General features: G+C 44.6%; 1 protein-coding gene across 3 annotated transcripts in view; it reads right to left on the bottom strand.

Moving 5' to 3' along the window:
- Positions 1-20,451, bottom strand: part of Syt17 (synaptotagmin 17) — a 74,625-nt gene that overhangs the window by 38,550 nt on the left and 15,624 nt on the right. The window lies entirely within an intron of this gene.

Below are 20,451 nucleotides of genomic sequence, written 5' to 3'. Positions count from 1 at the left end.
GGATCTACAAGAGTCTATATGATTCTAGAGACTTCCATTCACCAATCACATTGGCTTTCCTTCCTATGGTTTGAAAACACAAGACCATTACTGTTGCAAGGTACCTGAACTTTTCAGGGAATGTGGACCCAAATATCATCTTCTAAACTGTTTATGAAACTATCCCCCTGGTTCCATTAGCCATCTTGCTTTAGGTCCTGCATAGCATTTTGTCCAGATGTTTTCTTGCTCTGCATAACAGTCAGTGCAATGTCTAACTGTCTATTACTATCATAGTTGAAATGTGAGATGTTCCCTATGGACCTGGGCACTTGGTCCCCACCTGTTGGGAAGATTATGGAACCTTTAGGACATGGATCCTTGCTGGAGGAAAAGGACCTTCCCTTCCTCTGGGGTGGGCCCACTCCCTAGTCTCTCACTCATCCTGACTAGATGCAATGTGATCAGCCTGCTCACTGCTCCCACCACCATGCCTCCCCACCTGGATGGACTGATACCTGGAACTGTGAGCCAGAACAAACCCTTCCCTCCTTAACTGCTTCTTGTCAGTTATTTCATCACAGCAATGAGAAAGTGACTGATACAACTATTGTATTGGTGGTACCTAATTTAGCAGGATTAAATTTGGGATTTCTTTTTTCAGCTTTACATTCTGCAAAAACTATCTACACTCCATAAAAACTGTTCTTTGAACTTAGTATTTTGATCTTTGCCTGGGCTAGTGATGTGTGGTGCTTTCTTGGAATGCTGGGTAGCAGCAACAAGCACTGCTTCTGCAAGCCACATAATGACAAGGAAAGCAGCCAATCCTCGAGGAGTGTGCTGCGCAGCTAAGCTGTGATGTTTGGAAGGACAGATTGTATGCTAGTCAGTTTTCTGTCATCACTAAAACTTAATGCCAGAGATGACAAACATATAAAGAAAAGAGGTTTATGGAAGTTTCAGTTCACAAATGATTGGCTCCTTTGCTTTGGACCTGTGGTGAGACAGCACATCATGGCAGGAATGCATAGTGGAGCAAAATGACTCACATCCGCGATACAAGAAAGAGGAGGAGAAAGGGCCCAGGGTCTCTTCAATGGCGTGTCTCCAACAGACTGTAAAGACCTAAAGAACACCCACTAGACCCCAGCTCCTAAAGGTTCTATCACCTCCCAGTAGCACCATACTGAGGGCCAAGCCTTGACCTCATGGACCCTGGGGAGAAATGGAGAACCAAGCTACAGCAGGCAGATTAAATACATGCTCCACTTGGGAGATTTTTCATTTATAGTCAGTATATGTATTCATGGCACCTGGAACCACTCCTATCCAGCTGACCCTGGGACCCAGCTGAGGAGCCCCAACATGAAGGCAGAACCACTATCACAAAGGATCCCACAAGGGGCACCAACATGCTGTTCTGCCTCCTGCCCTACCCAACCTTTAGAGAATCAAAGCTGAGAGAAAGGAACTGGGTGACAGGTACCAGTTCTCCCTTTTTCATTTTTGAGGCAATGTCACCAATCAACAAGCCTTGTTTCCTTTTTTATGAGAGCCTGATGAGCTTAATTGGGTGGAACCACGTGGGGTGGGCTAGGGCCCAAAATAGATCGTCTGTAAATTACTCAAATGGATCTTAAGTCTCCCACCAGCTCCCCAGTATCCGGCTTATGCAAATACTGCTAGGCTCTAGGGAGAAATGCTCTCCTGCAGCCTTTGACTGCAAGTTCTAATCAATAAGAAGGAAATCAAAGAAAACCATCTGGGACAAAAGACTTTTCTACAGAAAACACGAGCCTGGCTCTCCTCCTAACAGGCTTCCTCTGAAGTGCTTCTAAACAGCCCTTCTGTTCCCTCTCACTTTGCGGAGAGCGACACAGAGCCCCAAACACACCTGCTCCATGCCACCTCACCTTTGTTCTCATAAGCTGGGGAAAGACTTTCCTTTCTTAATTTACTGCACAAACAACCTTACAATAAGAATGGATTTTTTTTTAATTTTTTTAAATTATTTATTTATTTATTTATTTATTTGAGAGCGACAGACACAGAGAGAAAGACAGATAGAGGGAGAGAGAGAGAATGGGCACGCCAGGGCTTCCAGCCTCTGCAAACGAACTCCAGACGCGTGCGCCCCCTTGTGCATCTGGCTAACGTGGGACCTAGGGAACCGAGCCTTGAACCGGGGTCCTTAGGCTTCACAGACAAGCGCTTAACCGCTAAGCCATCTCTCCAGCCCAAGAATGGATTTTTTTAAAAAGCAAAATTCTACCACAATTCCAGCATTTTACACATTTCATCAAATGCGTTCTTTTCTCACTGCCCCACACCCGCTTCTGTCAACACATCCCCACATTGAAAGACAACACACTGACACATCACAGACAGATTCTGAAATGTGCTTTTAGAAAACCTTAAATTCACTAAACACACTTTTTCCATGTGCTGACCTGAAGAGCATGCCACCTTTAATGTCCATACATAACATTCCACTAGACTGAAATACTATACTGAATTGTAACCATTTTCCTATTGCTAGACACCTAAGTTATGTTTAATGACCTAAACTGGGCACCTAGAGGTCTTCTCGTCTTTCAACCTTAACCACTCGGCCACGACTATGGGTTTGGTCTTAGTTCTCTTAGATTCTAACCTCTCACAAAACCCAGAGTTGGGAAAGCCAGCTTAAAAAAACAAAAACAAACAAACAAAAAAAACAGCAAGATCTTCTCCTACAACTCAATGTGACTGGCAAAAGAGGAAATGTAACTTCACACTACCAGAAAATAGGATCTGCATCTGTTTCCCAGGTGTGACCAGAGAAGTGTTAACATTTGAACAAAGAGACATGAGATCATTGTCATTACCAGCATGTCCAGCTGTAAGGTGACACTGGATGGTATGTTTTGTATGCATTTTTCTGATTGACTATTAATATGGTTTAAATGTGAAGTGTCCCCATAGGATCATGTGTTTGGACACTTAGTCCCAGCTGGTAGAACTGTTGTGGGAGGTTGTGAGACCTTTGAAACATAGGAATTAGCCAGTGGAATCGGTTCACTGGGGACAGGTCTGGACTAGGTTATGTCTGCTTCTTGTGCTGGAGTCAGGTGCTGGTTCTTGTCTCTGCCACAGTGTGACCAGCCTCCATGATCTTCACTACCATGGAGCAAGCTGCTCCAAACACTGCACCTTCCCCACCACGATGGACTGTACCCTCTAATCTGGGAGCCAAAATCAACCTCACTTCCCTTAAACTGCTTGTTAGAAATGTCACTATACATGAAAGTAGCCAAGAGAACTATCTAGTCATATGTGGATTTAGATGTAGAATAGTGACCTTTCTCATCACTTATCTGTGGGGGTATGGTCCAAGACCTTCAGTGAGTATCTGAAATCACAGACAGTATCAAATACTGTGTATACCATGTTTCATCCTGCACACACATACCTATGGTCAAGTTTAATTTATTAATTAGGCACAGTACGAAATCAACACACAGAGGTGTATTTTACTGATATCTTAGGAGTCTTTATTCCAATGAAGATGACATTAAGATCACATCTGGAGAGATTCTTCCTCAAGTAAATTCAGCAACAACCAGGGACCATCTAGAGAAGTGACTTGGAAAAGCAGAGAGGGGCTTTGAGTCAGCAAGATCCACCCCTAGTCTTTTGGCCTTTTCCTCCTTCTATTTCTGCAAGCAAAGCCTTCTTCTATTCATTGTGTTGCCAATTTCTGTTCCAGCTCAGATCTAGCTCTGACATCCAGTTAATAGATATTTACAGAGAAATGGCCATGTGTCAGGCACACAGCAAACTCATAGTAGGTACTCAATAATGATCCAGTCATTATCTGGGTGATCAAAGGGGGCAGCAGTGACCGACAACTCTTCCATGATTAATTTTCCATCGCAGTTATTTTTCTTGTTGCTCTGACAAAATACCTAACATGAAGCAACTTAAGGAGGGAGGGTTAATTTTGGCTTATAGTCTGAGGGCACAGTCAGCATGGAATGTATGGTAGCAAGAGCATTAAGCAGTTGGGGTCACATTGTGTCCACTATCAGGAAGCAGAGAGAGATGAATGCTACCGCTCAGTTCATTTTCTGTTTTTATTCAGTCTAGGAGCCTGGCCCGTGAAATGGTACCACCCACAGCGAGGGTGAATCTTCACACCTCAATTGACATTAATTTACAAACTCCCTCACAGATGTGCCCAGAAATTTGTCTCCTAGGTGATTCTAGATCCAGTCAACAATGGAGATTAACCATCAAAACAAAGCACACCTGGTTAACTAATTATGCAGTTCTTTAACTAGCATAGGGTATGTGCTATGAAGAGAAAGGTGCTGTGAAAACTGAGTTGCCTAAGCATGCCCGACATGAGTGATGCTGAGCTAAAGAGCAAAAGGAAAAACAGGGCCGTAGATACAGCTTAGCTACTACGGCACTGGCCTGTGAAGCCTAAGGATACATGTTCAATTTCTCAGGACCCATGTAAGCCAGATGCACAAGGTGGTGCATGCATCTGGAGCTGGAGTTCATCTGCAGTGGCTAGAGGCCCTGCCATGTCCATTTTCTATGTGCCCCCTTCTCATAAATAAGTAAACGTTTTTTAAAGGTGAAATAAGGACTAGAGAGATGGATTAGTGGTTAAGGCATTTATTTGTCTGAGAACTTAAGGATCAAGGTTCAATTCCCCATACCCATGTAAGCCAGATGCACAAACTGGTACATGAGCCTGGAGTTTGTCTGCAGTGGCTAGAGGCCCTGGCATGCCCATACACACTCACTCTCACTCTCTCAAATAAATAAGTTAAATATTTAAAGAAAAAAGGGAGAAATAAGGGTTCAAGAAATTCTACAATTTGTGCCTAGAATGTTCCTCAAAGGCCCTTGTGTTAAAAGCCTATTGGGAAGTGGTGGTGAGGGTTTGTCCTTTAAGGGGAATATGAGACCCTGGTCTCTTTCTCCTCTCCCTCTTATATTTTTTAACATGTTTTTATATGTTTGAGAGAAGAGAGAGAATATGAACATGCCATGGTCTCTTGCCACTGCAAATGAACTTCAGATGCATGTGCATCTGGCTGTACATGGATATTGGAGAACTGAACCTGGGTCAGCAAGGTTTGCAAGCAAGTACCTTTGATCACTGACCATCTCCTTAGGCCTCTCTTTTCTGTTCCCTGGCCATCAGGTGATCAGCTTTGCCTCATCGTATGCCCCCCTCACAATGTGTCACCATGGCACAAAGCAGTAGCCTCTCAAGTCAGGACTGGAGATCATCACTTAGGTATCTAAATTAAAGTCCACTGCAAATCTCCATGGGGCAGCCCACCATCATTTTCAATATTCTGCACTCTGTATTGAATTAATCATCACCACTCTACCCATCTTTACTTACTTCTCTTCCTTCCTTGCATTGCACCCCTGATCAGCAAGTCCCTCACTCTGGCAAACTGAATGCAATTCTAGAGACCATCCTGCTCACTCATGTCTTTGTCAACCCCTAAAAAATAAAAAATCCGGGCTGGAGAGATGGCTTAGTGGATAAGCACTTGCCTGTGAAGCCTAAGGACCCCGGTTCAAGGCTCGATTCCCCAGGACCCACGTTAGCCAGATGCACAAGGGGGCGCTCAGCGTCTGGAGTTCGTTTGCAGTGGCTGGAGGCCCTGGCATGCCCATTCTCTCTCTCTCTCTCTCTCTCTCTGCCTCTTTCTCTGTCTGCCACTTTCAAATAAATAAATAAACATAAAGAAAATTTAAATAAAAATAAAAATAAAAAATCCTTGACTACCAAGCCTGCCACACTGATCCCACTATATCTGCTCCAAGTCACACACAGATTCCTCACCTGCTGCTCTAAGGACCACTGTTATGATTTAAACATGAAATGTTCCTTATGGGCTTATATGCTGGACACATGCTAGACACGTGCATGTTGGGCACTTACATACCATACACTTACTTCCATGCTATACACTTACATGTTGTATACTTATGTATGTGCTGGACACTTGACACCCAGCTAGTGATGATGCTTTAAGAGGTTGTGGAAATTTAGGAGGTGGTGCCTTAATGGAGGTAGTGGTCACTACAGGTGTGTCTTCAGAAACTGACTCTTGTTCCAGGCCTCTGTTTTTATCTAGTTCTGGTTCCTATTCACCGAAACGTGAAGACTAGCCTCTGCCACACACTCCCGCTGCTGTGAGGTTTCTTGCCACAGTGCATGGAGCCAGACAACCTCAGACTGAACCCATTGAAGCTGTGAACTAAAACAAATCCTTCCTCCTGTAAGCTGTTTCTGTCAAGAAGAAAAGCAGAAACAACAAATGGAACCAAGTAGTTGTTGCTGTCAGGTATCTTGTAAAAGTAGTGACAGAGCAGGAAGAGTATTATTATCTTGCCTGCATCTCAAAACCACTGGGTCTCACCTGGATAACTGTGCCTCAGAAGACTTTAGAAATGTCTAGAGGCACCTTTGGTTTTGACAACCAGGGACAACCTGGCATCTCACAGGAAGGGCAGATATGCTGCTTAGTACCTCACAATGCATAGGGCAGCCTCCACCACCGAGAACACAGCCATAATGTCAAGGGCACCAGGTACAAACCCTGTTCTAAACGAGTACCTGCATTGACCCAGGAGCCACAGAAAATGCAGACTGGGAGGCCAAGCCTGGTGGAAAAGGTGAGGAGCTGACACCAAGATGTTACCAGTGATGCTGCCTCCTCCATGTGGTAGCTCCCTGGCTTCGTGCAAGTTTCCCAAATTTTCTGTACCTCAGTTTTCTTTAACTGTAAAAAGAGATTCATGGACTGGAGAGACAGCTCAGTAGTTAAGGTGCTTGCCTGCAAAACCTAACAACCTGCGTTTGATTCCCCAGTAGCACATAAGCAGGATGTACAAAGTGCATGCATCTGGTCTTTGTTTGCAGCAGCTAGGGCCTAGTGCACCCACATTCATTCATTCCCCCTCTCTCTCTTTCTGTATCCCTCTGCTTGCAAACAAAGAACCCCTAGAATAATTCTTGATCTATGAGAAGCACTAGGGAAGAGCCAGCAGTTATTATCAGTAACAACCGTGAGTACTACCCAAGATCATGCTGCTATGAGCCACTGAGCTGGCTCTAGCCTGAGGATTTGGGGACTGCTGGTGTGTGCAAGCTCTTGACCACCACATAGCACCAGTACACACAGGCCAAGTCCTCTGCTTGCAGCACCTCATGTGGACTAGATTCTCTGGCCACCTAGGACAGCTGCCTGAGTACCTACTAACAGGAAGGGTTATTGATGATAAACAAGCCTTCTGCTCCTAGCACCTCATGTGGACTAGATCCTCTGGCCACCCAGGACAGCTCCCTGAGTAAATACTAACAGGAAGGGTTATTGATGACAAACACTTAGCTCCTGAGGTGAGAAAAGACTTTGATTTGCAGCATTTGTCAGTGTCATACACAGCAGCTGATTCAAAGCTATGAGAATGACATTATCAGGCTGACAAAATTCCTGAAAGTTTAACTAGCAGCATACCACACAATTCTCCTTTGACAGACTAGGAAACCAAGGGTGAGTGTTGAAAAGAAACTCACCTGAGCCCATGCCTCTAGAAGGTTGCACATCTGGGACTTGTACCATTGTCTGCCTGTGCTCTTATCTATCAGTAGATATCACTGCGAGTATAAAATTGACTGGCACAGTGAGAAGACCTTCTTGGAAGCCAGGCAACCTAACTCTAGTTCTGATTCTTAATTGAGAGCTGTGTGACCTTGGGCAAATGACGCAGCGTCCACGCTCCAGTGTTCTCGTCTATACTGAAGTTGAGACACATCACCTCTTGCTCCCCCTCTAGGTCATGTTACAAACATGGATTCAAAGCTCTCATTGACAAGGGAGAAGGGAAAGATGGGAAAAAAAAGAAAGAAAAAAGCTCTCATTGAAAGGCATGGTGGGGCACGCCTTTAATCCCAGCACTTGGGAGGCAGTGGTAGGAGGAGCGCTGAGAGTTCAAGGCCACCCTGAGACTAAAGAGTGAATTCCAGGTCAACCTGAACTAGAATGAGACCCTACCTCGAAAAACAAAACAAAATAAAACAACAACAACAACAAAAATCCTTTGATACTCCAAAACTTCCACACCTGGCTTAGCATGATGAGCTACAGTCAAAACACAGATGCACTGAAAATATTGCACAAACTACCTTCATGCTATGTGTATAAGGAGCACATGGAAGATTTTGTTTTGCTTTGTTTTTCTGGTGTCAGAATGGAACCTAGGTCCTTATACATGTTAGGCAAGCAATCTCTCACTGAGCCAGACCCTCAGCTTTCTAAAGGGTACATGGAACATGTATTACATGTAACGGGCACTTAATCTGTACAATGTAAGCACTGAGCAGACAGCCTTGCACATAGAGAGCTATGTGAGAGTTAGCCATTACCACCATCTTCATATGCTCCCAGCTTCACATATAGGAAGACCTTTACCTCTTGGGGCAGGGGAGGTGCTCAGTTGGTAAAGTGCTTCCCATGCAAGCATGAGGATCTGAGTTTGGTTCTGAACCCCATGACCACATAAAAGCTGGGTGTGGCTATGTATAACTGTAACCCCAGTCCTAGGGAGAGGGAGACAAGAGAATCCCCAGGGCATTCTGGCTAGCTAATGGAGCTAAATCAGTGAGCACTGGGTTCAGTGAGAAGCCCTCTCTGAAGAAAGGTGGAGAGTGACTATTAACAAGACACCTGATGTTAACCTCTGGCCATCACATTCACATGCACACACACACACCTGCACTCACACATGTGAACTGCATAACACACACACACAGAAAGGCTCACTACCTCTAATTCACAGTGAGGAGTTGGACCCAAGTTCACTGATAAGTGACACAGCTGGACCTTTAACTTGTCAGTCCAACTCAAAAGCAAAGGCTCAAGGGGTGGGGAGATGGCTCAGCATTGCATATTTACAATGTAAATGCTCATGGTTGGTATGGGGAGACAGTGGTAGAGCTCTTGCTTAGCAGGTTCAAGGGACCCTGGTTCCACCCCTAGCTTGCAAACAAAACAAAACCAATGGGGCTTCATTGACCGAGGATAGTGCACCTGAAAACAAAACCACAAGCCACCATAAGCCAGGCATGGTGGCACACACCTTTAACCCCAACAATTGGGAGGCAGAGGTAGGAGGATTGCTTGTGAGTTCAAGGGCAGCCTGGCACTACACAGTGAGTTTCAAGCCAGCCTGGGCTAGAGTGAGACCCTACCTTGAAATAACCAACAACAACAACAACAAATAAACCCTATGGATGTTCTGTACTCTCTACACAGTATGTATTTAACTCTGAAAGCTGCACTGAGTCTCTCCTAGGTGCAGAGGATACTGAGGAGAGATCACGGCACATACAAGCTGATGTCCATGGTATAGTTACTCTAGCCAAACCTGTCCCAGTGGGGGACGTTTACTGTTAATCTAGAACTAGTGACATGGCGCAAAGCTGAGGGCCAAGAAGGAGTTCATACCTGGGTTGAAGGGCTCCTCTGGGAGTCCCAAGAGCCAGAGAGACCTGGTTACTCTCTTCTCTGTGCTCCCTGTGTCTACATCAAAGCATGTAGGACAGACAGGCATTGCCTGAATGGGAAGGCTGGATTTCACCTGTTCAAGAGCAGACAGCAGTGGATATGAAAAGTCACAGACAGGCCGGGCGTGGTGGCGCACGCCTTTAATCCCAGCACTCGGGAGGCAGAGGTAGGAGGATTGCCATGAGTTCAGGGCCACCCTGAGACTACAGAGTTAATTCCAGGTCAGCCTGGACCAGAGTGAGACCCTACCTCGAAAAAACCAAAAAAAAAAAAAAAAAAAGAAAAGTCACAGACAAAGACTGGGTCCATTTCCTTTAGCCAGAGGTCTTTTGCACCTACTTTGTATCTTTCTGATCAAAGGAGAAGAAAAATGAAGAGGTGGTTAGCTAAGAGGAGAAAGAACCAGAGAATGGATATTCTATGCCCTTGAGGTCACTCAAGTCCCATCCCCATCCTGACACTGTGACCACTGAGCTTTCCAGTCAGCCTGCATCTCCCTGTTGAGGATCTCTGAGGGTCCTCTTGACTCAAACCCATAATGCAAGATGGAGGTGCCCAGGGGAGTTGATGAACACATATCCTACCCAGCTCCCTTACCCTGAGGACAGCCACATTACATTCCCTACAGGAATTAGCTCCATCACCCCCTTCCAAGTGTGTCTAACCCTCTGATACAACATCATCTAGAAACTCACGTCTGAGAAGCACATGCTGTCAGATTGTGAAAAATATCACAGGGCTGGGGAGACAGCTGTCAATAAAGTGCCTGTCTCACGTGCAGGAGCATCTGATTGTGATTCCCTGGCACCTACCTCAAAATGCCAGGCGTGGTTGCCTGTGCTTGTAATCCTGGTGCTGGGGAAAAAGAGACAGGCAGACCCCTGGGGCTTGCTGACCTCCAACCAGTCTAACCTACTTGTTGAGTTTCAAGCCAGTGCAAGAGAGAACCTATCTCAAAAATGTGGGTGAGGGCTGGAGAGTCAGCAATTAAGTCATTTGTCTGCAAAGCCAAAGGACACAGGTTCGATTCCCTAGTACCCATGTAAGCCAGCTGCACAAAGTAGCGCCTGTTCCTGGAGTTCACTTGCAGTGGCTGAAGTCCTGACGCACCCATTCTCTCTATATATGTCTGTCTGTGTGTATGTGCATGTGTATGTCTCTCTCTCTCTTTCTCTCTTCCTTCCTCCTTCCTTCAAATAAATAAAAATAATTTTTAAAGAAAAATGTGGGTGGCACTTAAGTAGAACGACACCCAAAGTTGTCCTCTGGCTTCTACATATACATGCACATACATGTGTGCCCACCCACACAGCCACACAATCCACTTAATACACACCACGAACACACACACATATACATATTTTAAAATGTATCACAAAAAAGTTCATCATGTTGAAGTAAGTTTACAATTCTGTTTGGGCCACACTCATAGCCATCCTTGGTAACATGTGTAGGCCACAGCCAGGACACACAGGGCTCATGCCTCCCCTTCCCTTCCAGGTGTCAAATCTTTGTCATGAGAACAATTTTTAAGGGAGCTGATCAGAGTCACTAAAGACCCTGGGTCAGATGCAACATACTCAGGTTCCACTCCCCAAGTCATAGGACCCCCAAATCCTAGGCATCAAAGGTCTGAAAGATTCTCCTTTGCAGAGAGCAAATCTCATGTGAGAGCAATTTCAGAAGCTCAAATATCCAGCACTCCCCTGTGCAAATATCACTTTTGACTAAATACATTTTCTTCTTCCGGAACAAAATCAAACATCACTCGTCAGCAGGCAATCTGGCTTTGTCATACAAGACACAACACCGAGACACGACTCAGAATTACCTCCGATGAGCTTCTAAAAGGAGAAGTCAGTTCCCTTCCAGAACGGCATCAGAGTGGCAGCTGTAACAAAAGACAGACCCTGCACACTGGCCCTCCTGCAGCCTAGGTGTGGTGCCAACTTAGCCATCTCCCTCTGCCATCAGCAGGTCAAGTAGCAAGTAGCAGAGCCCAGCTTGAGCCCCAACTCTGGTCGGATCAAATTGCCAAAATCTTCCTATCTTCTACTGCTATCATGGTTAATCCTAACTGCTAGATGGGGTTTAGAGTCATCATGGAAACAAATCTCTGAGCATGCATATGAGTGCATTGCTAGACTGAGTCAGCTGAGGTGTGAAGACCCACCCTAACTGTATGTAGTACCATTCCATGGGCTGGGGTCCCCAGCTACATAGAAAGAAGAAAGTGAGCTGAGCGCCAGCATTCATCTTTCTGCTTCCTGACCATGGATTCAATATAACCAGCAGCTTCATGTGACTTCCCCTCCATGGTGGACCTTACCCTCAACATGTGAGCTAGCAGAAACCCTTCCCTAAATTGGTTTTTGTTTGTATATTTTTGGTTTGTTTGTTTTGGTTTTTCAAGGTAGGGTCTCACTCTAGCTCAAGCTGACCTAATTCACTATGGAGTCTCAGGGTGGCCTTGAACTCACAGCAATCCTCCTACTTCTGCCTCCTGAGTGCTGGGATAAAAGGCGTGTGCCACCACGCCCAACTTTCCTAAATTGGTTTTTGTCAGGTATCTTGTCACAGCCAGAAGAAAAATAGTTGATACAACCATGATTCAGTGCTTTTTAGGATAAAGCCTAGAGTTCCCCAGCCTTATACTCTCCAGGCACAGTAGCTAAAGGGCAGATCTGTGGCCATGTCCATGAGACTGAGGAAATCAGAACTGGCGAGGCTAAGGTCTAGGAATCTCTGTAGTCACAACTCCTAGATGATAAAGGGAGCATGCAAGAGAGAGCCCTGTGCTATGAACGGGCTGGTTTTTCAGTCACACCCACCTTGATGACTATGGGCTGTTCTTGGGCCTCCAGACTCTCAGACTTGTCACCTGTATCTTGTGATAAGTCAAGATGGTCACCACCTCTCAACATCTCTGAAGATACAACAATCATCCTAGGAGATGCCACTACCTGCTTTTGTCTTTTGCTTCCCCAAAATTTTCTTATGAACATCTTCAAACATAAAAAAGCTTAACATGCCCAACCTGACAGTACACCTATAATCCCAGCACTCAGGATACTGAGGTAGAAGGATGGTGAGTTTCAAGCCAGCCTGGACTATACAGTGAGACTTGTTCTCACCCTCACTCCACACACAAAAAGATGAAAGAATTGTACAAAAAAAAACCAAAACCTTAACTATATCACCTAAATTCTACAATGAATAGTTACTGATAGTAATTCAAAAATCTGGAGGAGAAACAGATCTCAAAGGAGGTGGGAACTAGACAGAGTAATAGAATACACATAATAGGAAAACAGAAGAGGGTGTTACCTAGGGAAAGAAAGGGAACCTACTTGGAAGAGTGAAAGGAGTGCCAGAAAGGCACTGAGGGAAGAAAAGTAAAAGCAGAGTAGATGACACATACTAATCTAAAAAAAAAATTCTGTATTTTAAATTTATAAATTCTGTATTTTAAATGCATATATTTGTAACATTACATATCTATCTATCCATCTTTTTACTACATTTCATAGTAACTCACAGACGTTACTATACTTATCCTTTGGTGTAGTCCAAAAATACTATAAACTGTGGGGAAGGGCATATAAGTAAGAGCACAATTCTAGAAACTGGGAAGTCCAAGATCAATGTCTGGTAAAGGTCTCTTCCTTAGACACTACATTCTCTTTTTTTCCTCACATGGAGGAAAGAACAAGGCAGTTTCCCATCTTCTTCCTCTCTTACCCCTCCCTCTCCCACTCTTCCTCCCAACTAGTCTCTCCTGATGCCATGTGGTGTGTGTGGCCTACTGACTTTAGCTTAATTAGGGTTGGTAATTGGGTTAGGGGTTATTTACTGGAGCCTGAGCAACTTGCCAGGGGCTATACCAATGATGAAAATGACTCTTTTTATCTTGGAAACCATTAACTGTCAATAACTCCTCAAAGAGAGGTGGGGCCTCATGAACCCCTCCCACAGAGTGATGGATTGTTGTGGAGGCCTCCGCACTTACTGGCACTAGAGGTTAGGGTTTCAACATATACACTAGGAGGGGTACAAGCATCCAGATCACAGTATCCCTAAGCATTTCAGCATGTTTGCCATTAATCAGAGTGTTACCTTGAGGTGTTTATGTGGAGTATATTAATAGAGACAGAAATGTCAGCACAAACCTTAAGAGCGCTTGGTGAGCCCACAGAGCTGTGGACTCTCCCTTGATCTCTGAGTTCCATCAAATCACAACATCAGGTCTGTACACCATCCCTGCCCTTCCTCCAGATCTCCAAATGGACTGCCTCCATCCTGTTTGCTTGCTTTTCATTTCTTGCTTTTTAATGTTTTATTTATTGGAAAGAGAGAGAGAGAATGGGTGCACCAGGGCCTCCAGCAGCTGGAAACAAACTCCAGAAGCATATGCCACCTTGTGCATCTGGCTTATGTGGGTACTGGGGAGTAGAACCAGGGTCCTTTGGCTTTGCAGGCAAATGCCTTAACCACTAAGCCATCTCACTAATCCTTCCTTTCTTTTTTTGAAACAGGGTCTTACTGTGTAGCTCAGGCTGGCCTTGAACAGCCTCCCTGGCAGCTAGGACTGGAAGTGTACACCAGAGTGCCCTCTCATCTTGAATATTTTAGAGGTTAAAAAAAAAAAAGGAGTCTGGAGAAATTGCTCAGCAGTTAAAGGCTTTGCTTACAAATCCAGATGGCCCTAGTTCAATTCCTCAGTGTCTATGTTAAGCTAGATGTACAAAGTGGCCCATATATCTGGAGTTCATTTACAGTAGCAAGAAGCCCTGGTGTACCCATCCCCCCCCCCGCTTGCAAATAAATAATTAATAAAAATAAAGTGGGCTGAGGGATTGCTTAGTGGTTAAGGCACTTGCCTACAAAGCCAAAGGACCCAGGTTCAATTCCCCAGGACCCATGTAATCCAGATGCACAAGGTGGTGGCACATGCATCTGGAGTTCATTTGCAGTAGTTGGAGGCCCTGGCATGCCCATTCTCTCCATCTGTGTATATGTCTCAAATAAATAAATAAATAATATTTAGTAAATAGTAATAATAAAATGAAAATAAAAATAAAGAGTTAAGGGCTTGATGGATGACTTAGCAGCTAAAACACTTGCCTGCAAAGCCAAAGGACCCAGGTTCAATTCCCCAGAACCCACATAAGCCAGATACACAAGGTGATGCATGCTTCTGAAGTTCGTTTGCAGTGGCTAAAGGCCCTGGTGTGCCCATATTCTCATCCTCATTCTCTCTCTCTCTCTCCCCGCCCTACCTCCCTCCCTGTTTCCCTCTTAAATAAATAAATAAAAATTAAAAGGAAAAAATAGAGTTAAAAGAAAATCGATATCTGTGCTCATAGCAACACTGTTTAGCATTCATCAATGGTTGAAATTGATACACAAAATGACACAAGCATGAGCACGCACACACATACACATGCATGCACACACACTGGAATGTCGCCCATCCCTCAAAAGAAAAGGAAATTCTGACAAATGCTGCAACCTTAAGGACACTATATTAAGTGAAATAAGCCACTCTGAAGTCAAACACTGCATGATTCTGCTTCCCTGAGGCACTGGGAGGACTCAGATGCAGAGATAAGCAGCAGAATGGCATAGGCAGGGCTGGGGAAAGGGGGCATGATGACTAAATGGACAGAAGCATCCTGGACAGAGACAGGGCTGACAGCTACGCAATACTGTGAATATACCAGACACCACTGACCTGTCCACATCGAAATACTTAATATCATGCTGTGGTTTCAATGGTTTTTTGTATTTTTTTTTTAAATGAGGGAGAGAATTGGTGTAGGATCTCACTATGTTTCCCAGGCCAGCGTTGAACTCACAGGTTCAAAAGATTCTCCTGCTTCAGCATCCCAAGTAGCAGGGCATATAGCCATGAAAAGCCATGTCCAATTTTAGGGTCTGAATTTGGATGTCCACCAAGCCCCTGTGTTCATAGCTTAGTCCCCAGGATGGCAGGACTGGGAGGTGGTCAGACCTTTAAAAGGTAGCACCTAGAGCTGATGAGATGGCTCAGCAGGAAAGAGCACAGTCCTCAAGGATGAAAGCCTGAGAGGGCCCAAGACCACCTGAGTTTGATTATCCAGGACCCACATAAACATCTGAGCTCGACCAGGCACATCTGAGTCAGAAGAATCACTGGGGCTGTGAAAAGCACAACTCCTCATTCAGAGGAGAGACTCCATGTCGAGAAAGTATACTGATGAAAAAGTGATAGAGGAAGAACATCCAACTTTCTCAACTCTGGCCTCTGCACACAACTCAAGTGCATCTGCACAAACACATGCACAACCCCCTACACACACATACACATCACAAAACTACACACACACACACACACACACGAGTGCAGCTTAATAAGGGGGCCTTAGGAAACTCCTCCTCTTCCTCTTTTGCCCCTTAGCTTGTGATGTTGCTGGTTTGGGCACACAGTGTTCTCCTGCCATGATGCACTGCTTCATCATAGGCCCAAACAGATAACCCTGACCTGGAGCCTCCAAAACTGTGAAACACGAGAACCCTTTTCTTCATAAATTACCTCATGTGTTCTTTATAATAGAATAAAAAGGATCAATACAAATGATAAACTTTATGTGGGTTTTAGATTTTGTTTGTTTGTTTTTAAGAGGAGGTCTTGCTCTGTAGCCCTGGTTGATCTGAAACTTAATATTTAGACCAGACTGGCCTTGAATTTGTAGCAATCCTCCAGCCTCCTGAGTAGTAGGATGACAGATGACAGGTTTGTGCCGCTATGCCTGGCCATTATGTGTACTCGGCACAATTAAAACCAATGGTGTGTGTGTGTGTGTGTGTGTGTAAGTACACAAATGTGTGTATATATGCATCCATCAAAATGAGCAGGAGTCCTCCTCATGGCAGTGTACACTTATGATGTCACCCCTATTTTTATGTCCTAAACTGGGCTTGGTAGTACCTATCATCCCAGCACTTGAGATTCTATGGTAAGAGATTCATGTATTCAAGAACAGCCTAGGCTACATAGTGAGATCCTATATATAAGAAAAAAGCATATCTCTGTTATCTTCTGCCTAGAATTCATCAGTGAGGCCAAAAGTATATGCATTGAATCTCTAGCTACTAGCTTCCTGAATAGTAAGACCAAAGTTGCAGTATTCCAGGGCATGAGAAAGACAGGACATTCCACCATGATCAAGAATGCCTGCTTAGTGGTTCACCAACAGCATGGGTTCTCCGTGGGACACATGGAGAATTAGGCCCCAAGAGTCACTCTGACCCTGGCAGATGTGACAAGAACGGGGATTGTCCTACCTTCCACGTCATAACACTCCCCACCCCTCCACTCACAGGCAGGTTAGACAGAGGTGGAAACAGGTGCCAAGCTGCCAGTGAAGACCAGCCATTAAGATCATTGACATGCCATTGGTGTGGAGTGAGAATTTTGTTTCCATCTCCAACATAGGCCCATTTGGTTTGCTGAGATCTCTGTTCAAACCCAGCATCCTCCTTCAGTGAGGGAGTAACAGGTAGAGTAGCACTGGAATGTGGGAACCTCTTCCCTCCCATCCTGGACTCTTCTTTCACACTCTCCTCGCCCACCAGTACCAGCATGTACTGTCACCTACTGTGGCAGCTCCTGCCACTGAACCTCTGCCAGCACTGCTGATAGCTCTGGCTGGAGTGTGCCATGTGGGCATGGTGGGATGCTGTGTGACACACTTGGTCTCCACACCACACACCAGAAAATGAGAACTACCACCCACTGTGACTCTCTAAAAAGGTGAAAGCTAAGAACTGGCTCTAAGATACCCAGCCAAGTTAACTATGTTCCTCCATTTGGCAAGCTTTTCTAACTATTGGGGAAACTAAGTCTTATGGTGACAGTTTGCCCAGTAGCACTTAATCCCCTAAGATAGGTTCTCATACATAAAGCAGTATAGCTTTAAAGATGCCTCCTATCTTATTCATGTCTTTACAGTCAAATGGTCATTAGGTTTATTATTTAAATTTAAATGACTTAATTTCGGTCACTGTGACTTCTGTCCTCCTGGAATGTACAAATATGTTGGTATAGCCTACTTAAGCTTCATTTATTGTAATAGTCATGGGAAAAACATAAAATTGCTTTATGTTAATCAAAGTGTTACTAATATACATCAGGTTAATTGCCATCCAAGATCAAGCCAAGAACACTGTTTGACCAACAGTGTTTTCTCATTCAAAACAGATTTGTCAAGGGCTGTATTAGAGCTCAGCTGTTTTAGTCACACAATGACCATGTTCTACTTTATTCTTATGTGTAATCTGACTTTTCAAGTTCATTTGCTCATAACTCTCAAGACGTAGTCCTTGCTCTAGGATAAAGCTTTGTGCTCTAGTGATCTTCACCCCAGAAAAATGAACTCAAGTTCTAATGGTTCCAGACTTCCCTGGGTAATTGTCAGCTCAGATGGTCCTGAGATAATACAACTTCATCTACCTGAGTTCTGTTCTGAAAGTCTGCTAGAATGAGAACCCTAAAAGCCTCCAGTTTGCTGTGTGCCCACTCCCCTTAACTGCTTGTTTTTATTCTTTCTCCCCAGCATTTTCTTCCAGCAATGTCCTCTACCAATGTACTTTCAGGGTCCCTTATATAGTCCCACTAGAGAGTTTCCAAACTGCCATACCCAATGACCTCACTCAGCTTGAAGAAGTAAGATCGGTCACAATTCCCTAACAACAGTTAGAGTTGCTTGTTCTGAGGGGGAATTGAGAAAGTTTAGGATGACTGAACCCTGAAAGTAAAAAGCAGAAATGTCCTTGAATCTGCACTTGAAATCTCCAATTTATTAGAGATAAGAGAAGGAGCTCTCCTTTTTAAAATTTCTTATCTAAAGGAGTTATGTAGATCTAATTTTCCATAAACTACCTAGAAAGGAGTTCCCCTTTCCTAGAATTAACATTTAAATCTGATCCTGACCTTGTGGTTGGTTAAATTCATCCCCAAAACTTCCTAAGCCAACCCCTGAGCCTAGACCAATTAGCTCTCTCTCAGACTCACCTGAGTCTATGGGTAAGGCCCACCAATAAGATTATAAACAGATGACTACCAGTTTTATTAAGAAGGGCAGGCCTCTTCTCTGCTTTTCATCTCTCCTAAACTTTTAGATACCTCTTCTGGTAAGACCCCTACTCTTATGTGGCCTCCCTACCTCCTTTTGCCTTCCACATGGCATAAGCTCTCTGTACTCTCTCCTCTTTCCTTGTCTTTAAGGTCTCTCTAAACCCTTAAAAAAAAAAAAAAAAAAGGTGAAGACATAGATGCCTGGCCTCACAACTGCATGGCAGAACTACTCCTTCCTTCACCTGTAAGAAAGTTGCTAGGTGTGTGGAGGCTGGGCCCAGAGCCACCTGTTCTCCAGAGGAAGAAAACCTAATGACTCAGTCTTGCCAGCCTATTGATGGACAAGTTCTCTCCACTGTGTGTCTCCCCTTCCTGCCCCTGTGACTGTGTCAGGCCATCCCACAGGCCAGTAAAGGAAGAGAGAGCAGGAGAGAGGCAGGGAAAGAGAAGGGAAAGGTAGGAGAATGGAGAAAAGGTGGGGGGGGGGAAGAAAAGAGCTGGAAGGAGGAGGAAATAAAGAAAGGAGGTACTGAAGGGGGAAGAAAAGATGGAAGGGAATTTTACTATAGCAATAACACTGAGCAAAGACCTACAGGAAGTGACGTATGTAGTTATCAAATCCTGGCCAATCACTGAATGATTGAGACAAAACAGTTCTTTGCAAACAAAGTGATAGGGACAATTGCAGAAGACATACAGAAAGTGCCCTGCCTGTCCGGATGCCATGATAGGAACCACCTGGACAAAGTATCTATGGTGTGAGGCTGGGATTCAGCCACTGCCAGAACCATGCCCCTCTCCTTTCCCTTCCCATTCAGTGCACAAGAGCTTGAGCCGAGATGCAACTTCCTGCACTGTGGGTGTCAAAGGACTCTTTTACTCGCAGGGCCACCTTACCAGAAGTGCCAAGAAACCAGGTTGGAAACCTGCATCCCGGGATGGTGATGTAACTCAGTGGTAAAGTACATGTCCAGCATGCATGAGGCCCTGGGTACAATACCCAGCACAACCCTGCCCCAAACAAGCCAAGCAAAACTGCCTCTCCAGAGGCACTGGTCACTGAATTCTTGCCAAAAGAGCTTCAAGATACACCCAGCATGTTCCTATAAAAGAACTATCTGCATCATAGAGGGCATGTACCACCAGCATGGAGGGTGAGAAGGGCTCCCCGTGGTCATGTCCTCCTTTGTGCTACCTAGCTTCCTCTGCCCACAGAGGAAGGAGCAAACAGGAATGCCTGATAGCCTTCTGGAGGCATGGCCTGGCCTGTGATCCAACCATGGCTTCCTCAGCAGCCAATCATACCCCCCTCTCAGCTGCAGAGAGGAAAGGAGGCTGCCAATCAATTTGCTCGAGAAACATCTATGCATTATTCAGGTCTCTTGCTCTTTTTATTTTGTTCTCCAAATCAATTTCTGAAAGTCAAAATGACTGATGGCTTTATACCCTGGACAATTATCCTCCTGATGAAACAGGTAAGCATCAGTGGTGAAAAAGCTCCCAGAGTGGGGTGATTACATGCACCTATATATGTGATATCACAGCATACACACACACATCGAGTAAAAACTAAATAAATAGATAAACACTGGAATCTAAACATGATCTACTCTAGTTACCAGCATCTGTTTCTTGGTATAGTTAACATATTCTGGGGTGTAAGACATTTTTCGTGATGGACATCAGATGGAGAGGACAATGAGAAATCTGTGCTATTTTTGAAACTTCTGTGAGTCAAAAGTTATCTCAAAATAGAATTATTTTTAA

This window comes from Jaculus jaculus, chromosome 2, assembly GCF_020740685.1.
Source record: "Jaculus jaculus isolate mJacJac1 chromosome 2, mJacJac1.mat.Y.cur, whole genome shotgun sequence".
Lineage (NCBI taxonomy): Eukaryota > Metazoa > Chordata > Mammalia > Rodentia > Dipodidae > Jaculus > Jaculus jaculus.
The sequence above is the reverse complement of the archived record's forward strand: the minus strand, read 5'-3'. Positions and strand labels throughout refer to the sequence as shown.